Consider the following 8,975-nt stretch of genomic DNA (forward strand, 5'->3'; position numbering starts at 1 on the left):
ATTGTTGCTTCCCCTTCAACTTTTTTTTTTTCACTCTCTCTCTCTCCCCTTCTTCTTCTTCTTCTCTCCCCCAGAAAACACTTTCCTCGCTGAATAGGCACCTATTAGTGACTCCATTATGAGCACAGGACTCTTGAATGGCTCCTCACTGTGCGTCTTTATCATAGTCAGACCGTGAATACAGGCAAACCCCACCTCCTCCTCCTCCTCCTCTCAGCCTGTATTGATAGGTGCGTTGCTGCTGCTGCTGCTGCTGCTGGTGATGATGGGTGAGGCAGAGGGGGGAGTGAGAAGCCGCTCTCACCCCCTGTTGTGTGCTCCAGGTGTGGCGGGTTAAGCGCAGCACTCTTTTGTACCGCACTTCTTCTTTACCACTTGTTCCAGTAAAAGAAGCAGAAAAAAAAATGGATGCAGTGTTACATGCATTAGCTGATCTCCATAATACCATTCCCTCCTCCTCCTCCTCCTCCTCGTCCTCCTCGTACTCCTCCTGCACCCCAAAAACAAGTCAGGCCTGCGGCGAATCGCTGCACACACCGCCTCACAGCCGTGGGTATTGTTGCCCGGATTATTCAGGAGTTAGCAGAAAGAAAGAACAGGGGGGAGAGTGGGGTGTCTGTACTTTATCTCCAGGGGAGACAGGAGGCGAAAGCAGGAGCTTCTTTTTAGAGTGAGAGTGAGTTACAGCAGGAAAAAAAAGGCAAGTCTAAAAAACACCTGCAGGTCAGAGACGAGCGCAGGGAGGTCGAGGATTAGAACCTCGATGCAGTTTGTCTTCACTTTTCTCCGACTGTGAAGATGCGATGTCGGGTTTTCTTTGGCCAACAGGAGAGAGACGACAAAGTTTCATATACTTTGTAACTGTATTTGTACTTCAAGCAAGTAAAGTAACATTCTTCTCGCTAACGTGGCAAAGGTGAATTTTCCAGCTTTAAAATGATCATAAAACACACATTTTTTTGTTACTTTGTTATTTATACAGTACATTTACCCGCTACAGTTCCTCTTAACTGTCTTTGTTACTCTTATCCGCGACACAGGTCATCAAATAGTTCAAAAGTTTGACATAAAAGATCAAATCATTTATCGAGTTTCTGAGAGCAAAACAAGTGAAATAATCCGCATAAAAACTGGTGAAAATCTGTGTATTTTGACTTTTGCCACTGAGTTTCTGAACAGAACCTGTCGCTGTCGTCAGTCACACTGTTCCAATCAGCAGAGCAAACACATAACTGAGCGTGTTTGTGTGTCACTGAAAGCACGACTCATTCAGCTTTGAAGTTATGTGTGTGTGTGTGTGAGTGTGTGTACTTACAACATACACACACACACACACACACACAAACACACACAGAGAGTTTAGTGAGACTTTATGATGAATATGGAAGCATTGTTGGGCCGCGCTTACCTCCACAGGGAACCATCTGCTCCCTGTCAATGCATCACCTGCTCGTCTGAGCCGTCGCCACGGCAACACGGGGTGGGGTGGAGGGTGTGGGGGGGATTAGGGAGAGGTTATAGTTTGGATGGATGGGAGGGGCCAGTGGCAGGGACAGAGAGGAGAGTGTGTGTGTGTGTGTGTGTGAGATGGGCTAATAGCCGTGAAGCAAATGTCGCCCTCTGCTGGTGGAGAAAGTTGTTAAGAGAATACGTTCACCAGCCACTTTATTAGGTACACAGGAGTTGTGTCCATTTGTGGTGTAACAAGGGTCCTTTGAGACTTCGACTTTTTTTTTATGATCTTTTTCTACAGAAAAACCCTTAACTGGTTGCTAAAAGCAAAATTAAAATTGACTAAAAAAATATGATTTTAAGACAAATAGGTTAAATTTCAGACTTAAAGCGCTGTAGAATGGTGCATTCCGCACACTAGAAATATTAATATTGAGTAAAAATTAATTAAATAAAAATAGAATAGAAAGTCCTTGAGGCACATTTGTAAGAGATTAATGTAAATGCATTTTTAGGTTTTTTTCACCACTAAAAAAAAAGAGTTTAACACCAAAAAATATGTGAAATTAAAAGAACCACCACTACTAAAGTAAAAAAATAATAATAACAAAGTAAAATAGAGTAGAATAGAAAGTTCTTGAGGCAAATTTGGTCTTCACACATGAAATAAATATGTAGTAAAACACTGAGAACTAATGCAACTACGTTAAATGATGACACCCGGACTCATGATTTATTTTGCCACATACACATTTTTCTAATCTAATATTACAACATTCACTCAGTATTTCATTTAGTTAATATTTAACACTGAGTAAACTGATTTAACTGACTTTTTCAATGTGAATATGATAAAGACATTAAACTGTGGAGAGGAAATGACTAAAAGTCAAACGTCCGCTACGATGATTATCAGCTGCAGAGTGACGGGTTGTGTGTGTGTGTGTGTATTGTGTCACACGGCTTTCATGAAGAGTCACCCACAGCTCGGCGTCAGCGACGGCTGCGTAAACACAAACCTGACAACAGGTTCAAAGACAAACACGGTCGCAGGAGAGTGTTTGGAAGGGTTTGAGACATAAATGAATGAATGAATGAATGTATGAATGAATGAATGGCAACAATCCCAACATTAACATCAGAGATACGTATAAAAGGACAAGTATCTGACCAAAAAAATGACTGGTAGAAGTTGAAGTCACTTTTTTTATAATATTACTTAAGTAAAAGTCTTAAAGTTTAGTTTTAGTTTCATTCAGTCGATATGATCGCAAATGCTGTGACGGTAGTTTTATGACACACCGAGACACAACGGAAGGCAGATAATGCGGAATAAAGCCAGTAGGTGGCAGCAGAGGCATATCAGACATGTCCATTGTTCCTGCTGTTAAACAAAATAAACAAAGCAACTGTTGTGTGTATCGCAATATGTGTCGTGTCCTGGTCTTTGTATTTTGAAAAGCATATGGTGAATATGGTGGATATTGAAACATAGAATTCAGCCGTTTTTGATCATTTTAAAGCTGGAAAACTCAACTTCAACATTAACGTAAATGCAATTACGTTTATTTTCGCTTGCATCTCTCATGAACTGAAGGTATACAAAGTCGTTTGTGTTGCTCTCGTGTTGCACAACGAGCCTCCACCACCCATTCGCAGGTGACGTAGGAGACAGTTTATTTTTCTGGAACACACACACACACACACCCCTGCAGCCGTGAAGCCACGCTCACCTGGAGTCTGCGGGCGGCGGTGGGAGAAAGTCTGAGTGACGGGTGAAAGTGACCACGGCCGCGGGCTGGAAACACCCTCTTTGTGTTTGGTCAGAGAGTCAAGGAGAGCGGTGACCCGGGTCACCCTTGGAGACGAGATCATCAGCCTGAGGGGGGAGAAGTCACAGGAGACACAGAGGGAGTGAGAGAGAGAGACATTAACACGTGATCCCTCTCAGGGTTTAAAACAAACCCTTGAAGGCAACACAACAATTTAATCCAATCAATTTATCCACATACAGACAAACATTCACCTGCAGGGAAACACGACTCCTCCTGCTTTATCTGCTGTATATTCTGTAAAGACAGATGTCAAGATCTGTCACAGCAGTCACAGTCACCGGCCACTTTATTAGGTACACCTCCTTCAACTGTGTTCACAAAAAAACAGTGTTTAACACATTTATTTATAAGCCACAGCTCCACTGGTAATAATCCAGTCTTCTATAAAGATACTTGAGTAAAAGTACGTAAAAGTATGTTACCAGAAAATTACTTTGAAAGTCACTTTTCACAATTACTTACTTAGTAAAAGTCTTAAAGTTTATGAAATGTACTGTACTTAAGTATCAAAAAGTAATTTTTCTGGTATAAAATTTACTTTTAGAAGTAAAAGTAAAAGTGTTAAAAGAGTGAGCAGTTAGGATTGAGCCATGGTGGGCTCAGTGGTAGGGCGAGATGTCTTTCAACTGGAAGGGTAAGCGTGTTCAATTCCTGGCTCTGCTAGTCTATATGTGTCCTTGAGCAAAGACATTTACCCCATGTTGCAGCAGGTGAATTCATCAAGACTAAAAAAGCTCAAACAGACCATAATACCAGCTCTTCTTCTGATTTTATTTGGTGGTAACAAAGATAGTTAGAGGAAATGTAGTGGAGGAAAAGTAAAAGTTGCTAGAAATATAAATAAAGCTAAGTACAGATTGATTACTCAATGATTACGAAAAATTCCTCGGCGCTAGTGTTTTCAAGCCGTCAGAGGTCACTGCACACTTTATATCGGTGTGAAAATGCAGCAAAACTGTCACAGAACTTGACAGACTGAATATATCTGACCTTTACACTGCCCCCTGGTGCTTTTCAAGAGTATGGAATCAGTAGGAGGAGACTGGCTTTTCATTCCATCAACTTTTCGGATAAAATTTGCCTTCGTCCTACTCTCGAGAGAGCGCTAACACATCATAAGAAAAGTATGTAAAATGAACATGGACATTTAAGGTAATTAGTGTTGGATTCTGCACCTGATATGAAGTGATCACTACACAAGCAGAATCTGTTTTCGATGGATTTCCCTTGCTCCATCTTCAATGCTTGTTTTGAGCACCTTCTATGGCAGGAATCCAACTCTGCCATATCTTAAGATCTTAAGTGATATAGTAAATATCTTTCCCGTTGGTTGGAGCTGTCACCCACCTTCACTTTTAATGAAAACAGCTGAAAGGGAGACACATTTAAGTTATTTAGCTGACATATGGCTGGTACAGTATGTATGTATATGGATTAAAGAATGCTGTTCCCTGCCAACATGGGGTTTCCTTGGTTCTGAGTATTGCATGGTACTCAACACATGGCTGGACCACGGATGGTGAAGTGGCCTGATTTTGGGTTCCCTTTCTCTCTCCACTGACTCCGACTCTGGACTCAGTCCGAACTCTGATCCTGGGAGAGTTCCTGTCAGGGCAACGTGCAGCCTGAAGACCCGGGCCAGGGAAGGAGGTGACTTTTCCGGGTGTAAAATTCAATTATGTGGCCAGCGAGCGTGTCTGAGCGTGTCTGTTGTCAGCAAACAGGCACACGGCTGCGCGTTCCCAGCGTGCGACAAGGGGGTTCAGAAACACAGAAAGGCCTCCATTATCCCGAGTGAGAACGGCCCATGTGGCTGGCTGCGCGGCCCCCGCACTCATTCACTCACTCACCCTTTTCACAAGTGAAAGCCTCAAAGTTTCATTTTCTTTTCTCCCCCCCCTCCTCATCCCCCCTCCTTCTCTTGCTCTCTTCTTTCAGCAGGAGAAAAAAAAGAAGAGTTGCCACAAAGCTGCTGGAAGGCTGGAGTAGATTCTTCAGCTCCCCCCCCCCCGGACAGCGCACATGCGGACAACATTCACAGGATGTCCGTCAACTCGTCCATTAATCAACAAACGTCTCATGAAAGCACAATTAAGGAACTTCACAACCTCTGTAATCCATTATCATCTCTATAAGCGCCGCGCTTCCTCGTCCAACTGCACTTTTTCTCGACAACTGCATACGTGGACAAACTTGTTGATTCCCTTTCACAAAACCTTCAGAACAACAACTATATCTGAAATAACTCGAAATGGACTACAGTAATTGGCCTCCTATCGTTGTTTATTCCATGAAAACTCTTTGGGTAGAATATCGTAAAAACAATTTCGGCCCCAAGCTATCGTCAGGGTGTCATACAGATTTTAAAGAAGAGACCATCTTAGAGGTTTGAGAGGAACGCACAAATATTGCGTTGGATTGCATACACAGACACAGAATTTACCCCAATAGAGCGTGACAGTAGATTCAAACATAAATGGGTAAATTCACCTCATACTGTACAACATCATCTGACAATGGCCTGGACGGCTTTCAACGACTATAACCACAAGCTCTGTGGTCTTTGGAGAGAATTCGCCTGGACAAACATTGTAAGATTCTTTGCAACACCCAAAAAAAAAAGGAGGAAGGAAATCGGATCAATAATTGGCCCAAATATTGCTATTGCTATGAACGTAAAGTGTTGGTTTGCCTGCCCACGAGCGCAATAACCTACAAAAACAGAGCTCACATGTCGAAAATTCTGGCCAATATGTACAACATACTGACATGACTGAGACAGTATAGAGATTTTTATCTGGGTTCCGACACCATTGTTGACTTCAAATTCAAGGACTTTCCAGTACCAAATGTGCTGACACAGCTTTAGATGGGAGGAGAACTTGTAAGAGCCGCTTCGTTCATGGCGTTCACATTTATTGATTTGCAGCACCTTTTTTGGGATCTTGGTCAAAATCTGCTTTTTAAATTTTCGTTTGTGACACAGAGATCTTGAAATTTTCTTTTCCCAGGCGTCATTTCTCTCTTGCTTAACTTTACTCGCTCATTGTTCTGCACGGAATCTCACGTTAACGGTTGGCGAGAGAGACAGACAGTGAACAGTGTCCACAAAACCGTTAGTAATTACGACTCGACGTTTGTCCTGCGTAGGCTTGGAACACATGGAACAGTAGGTGGCGCCGTAACAAACAAGGAGACATTTACCTAAATATCAACTTAACTTCTTTCTTGGACAAAATTCAAGCACTTTCAATGACCTGTGTCTATTCAGGGTGGTTTTCGAAAAATGTCAAGTGCCTTGAATTATTTATTTTTTAATTTACAAAGGGTTTGGATTTCAAGGTTTTCAAGGACTGGTGGGGACCCTGTTTTATTGTACTAGGCACAGATTCAAGGCATCCAATGACAAAAAGCAGGAGCAAAACATAACCAATCCTCCTTGTTTCACAGTTGGCTGACGATGGTAAAATACTCCAGTTTAGAGTTGATACTCTCCTCCTTAACTTTTATAAGTTAACTTGAATAACTTTTAAGGAAAGAATGAAACAACTGTTTCGAAATGATATGCCACAAGGGCACCAACAAATTTGTCCATGTCTGTAAGAGGGAGGAGGAGGAGGAGAAAAAAAAGAAGAAGAAAAGTTGCATAATCAGAACAAAAGCAGAAATCAAAACGAGCAGAACAGCTGCGGCCCGCGAAAAAGTAAAAGAGCTCATTCCTTACAGTCTGAGTCGCTCAGACAAGTGAGAGTGTCTCGCATCTGGGTGATCATTAGTGTGAGAATGGAGCTTCAGTGTGTGAATGAAGAGTGAAGTCGTGTGGAGGAAGCCATTGTGGCCACGCACACTGCACCACTTCTTGGTGATAAATGAGCGATTGTCTCATTGTGGCCATTAATGACAGTAAATGACGCGGCGGGGGGGGGTTTGGGACTCTCCGAGCCACTGTACAATGTGACGATGACACTGAGGTTTGACGAGGCTTCACTTTCCACATGGATTCACTGTCTCTAATGGCAGAAATATGCACGTACAGTACATCCCTGAAACATACACAGTACATTTTGTAGCACTGAAGGAACAAAAACTACATGATTGCACGAATTTGTGTGAATTCAACATTTTTATTTAGTGTATTTAACATTTTGTGTGTAAATTTAACATTATTCCAAAGTGTATTTGGTCTCAATTTGAGTTAAATTAACACTTGAAGTGTTTAAGTAACACTGCAAATGTTTAGTAGTATAACAGGGGTCTCAAACTCAAGGAGTGTCTTGGCTGGTCAGGAGGGGTCACTCAAGAGGAAAAAAAAAATCCAACTATTTGTGCAGTGGTTGCAGGCGAATTAAGTCGATTATATCCCAATGTTCCACAAACCTATAAATAACAAAAACTTGATATCATGTGGAGAGCCACGAGTTTGAACAAAAATACTGTAAAAGTCCTTTGATCACATTTTATAAAGTTCTAGCAAGTGGCGGAAACCCAAACAGCAGATGAGATGTTGGGTTTGGTCTCTAAATAAATAGATAAATAAATAAATAAATAAATGAAAAATTGTGTGTGTGAAAAAAAAGAAAGAAAAAAAGGTGAATGTTAGAATCTTTGCTCTGGTGGATGAAGGTCAATGAGTTTACCTGAAAACACAGCTGGGTCAAGTGTTGCTGTGTGTCGCTCGCTCCACATTACCAAACCTGCACTGCCCTCATGTGGTCACCTGTGGATCCGTTCCTCCACCTCCTCTCACTTTTTTTTTTATATCATCCACCCAGATGAATTCAATCTGAATGACACTCCACACAACAACTCGCTGTTCATTTCTTTTTATGTGTCACCATGTCATTCCCAGTAAACGTGGATCGTCGCGGAGGAAATGCAGCGTAATGTCATGAGGTTAGTTTTTCTTGAAAAAGGGGTCTTCCAGCTGAGTTGAGATTTTGTAACCATGTTTTCATCATCCTCAACTTAAACTGTTGAAATGTAAATTGCATCAACGCTGAAACCTTGCTCATTCAAAAAATAACATTAATTCATTGTTCCATTCATAGTTATTGTCAATTTAAAGTGTCTGATTAACCTACCTGTCATGTTTTTTTTGTTTGGAAAACTTCTGAAGCAGTGATTTCTTACTGTGAAATGGTCAATGGTCTGTATTTATATAGCTGCCAGCACGACATATAGACGAGCGGAGCTGATCGTCCCATGGGTCAGACTTCCTGCTTTCATTCTTTCATCATATGTGAATAAAATGGTTTCCTTTGGAAAGTGTATCAAAAAAAAAAAGAAGCACATTCATGTGATGTTTCCATCCACTGACGACGGTGAAGGTTACCGTATTCATTTTAGTCTCCATGGTGTGGTTAAACTCATACTAAACCGAATAACTGTATTGTTATCAGTGTTATATGTTTTTATTTAAATGTTTGAATTACTTATTTAAAGTTTTTTTATTTTAATTTAAGTGTGATTATTATTATTGTGATTAACAGTTTAGATGTTTTTTTAAACTACATTTAATGTTTATTTTGCCCAGTTTTATACATTTTTTTACTCGATTTAACTTTTATTTTGCAGTTTTTAGAAATTTTTTCACTTGATTAAATATTATTTTGCACAGTTTTTAGACATTTTGTCACTCGATTTAATTTCAATTTTGCACAATTCCGATGTTTTTTTGCAGTGTTATCT

General features: G+C 40.9%; 1 protein-coding gene across 5 annotated transcripts in view; it reads right to left on the reverse strand.

Moving 5' to 3' along the window:
- The window catches only part of LOC131456461 (uncharacterized), a 73,065-nt gene that overhangs the window by 62,139 nt on the left and 1,951 nt on the right, over positions 1 to 8,975 (reverse strand). For 4 of the 5 annotated variants that reach the window (XM_058624819.1, XM_058624817.1, XM_058624815.1 and 1 more), the window contains exons 2-3: positions 3,479 to 3,595; positions 3,186 to 3,331 (exon numbers count right to left, since the gene is read on the reverse strand). The gene's annotated coding sequence lies outside the window, so the exon portion shown is untranslated. The remainder of the gene's footprint in view (positions 1 to 3,185; positions 3,332 to 3,478; positions 3,596 to 8,975) is intronic. The other variant, XM_058624816.1, reaches the window with a different exon arrangement.

The sequence above is a fragment of the Solea solea genome, chromosome 3 (genome assembly GCF_958295425.1).
Source record: "Solea solea chromosome 3, fSolSol10.1, whole genome shotgun sequence".
NCBI lineage: Eukaryota > Metazoa > Chordata > Actinopteri > Pleuronectiformes > Soleidae > Solea > Solea solea.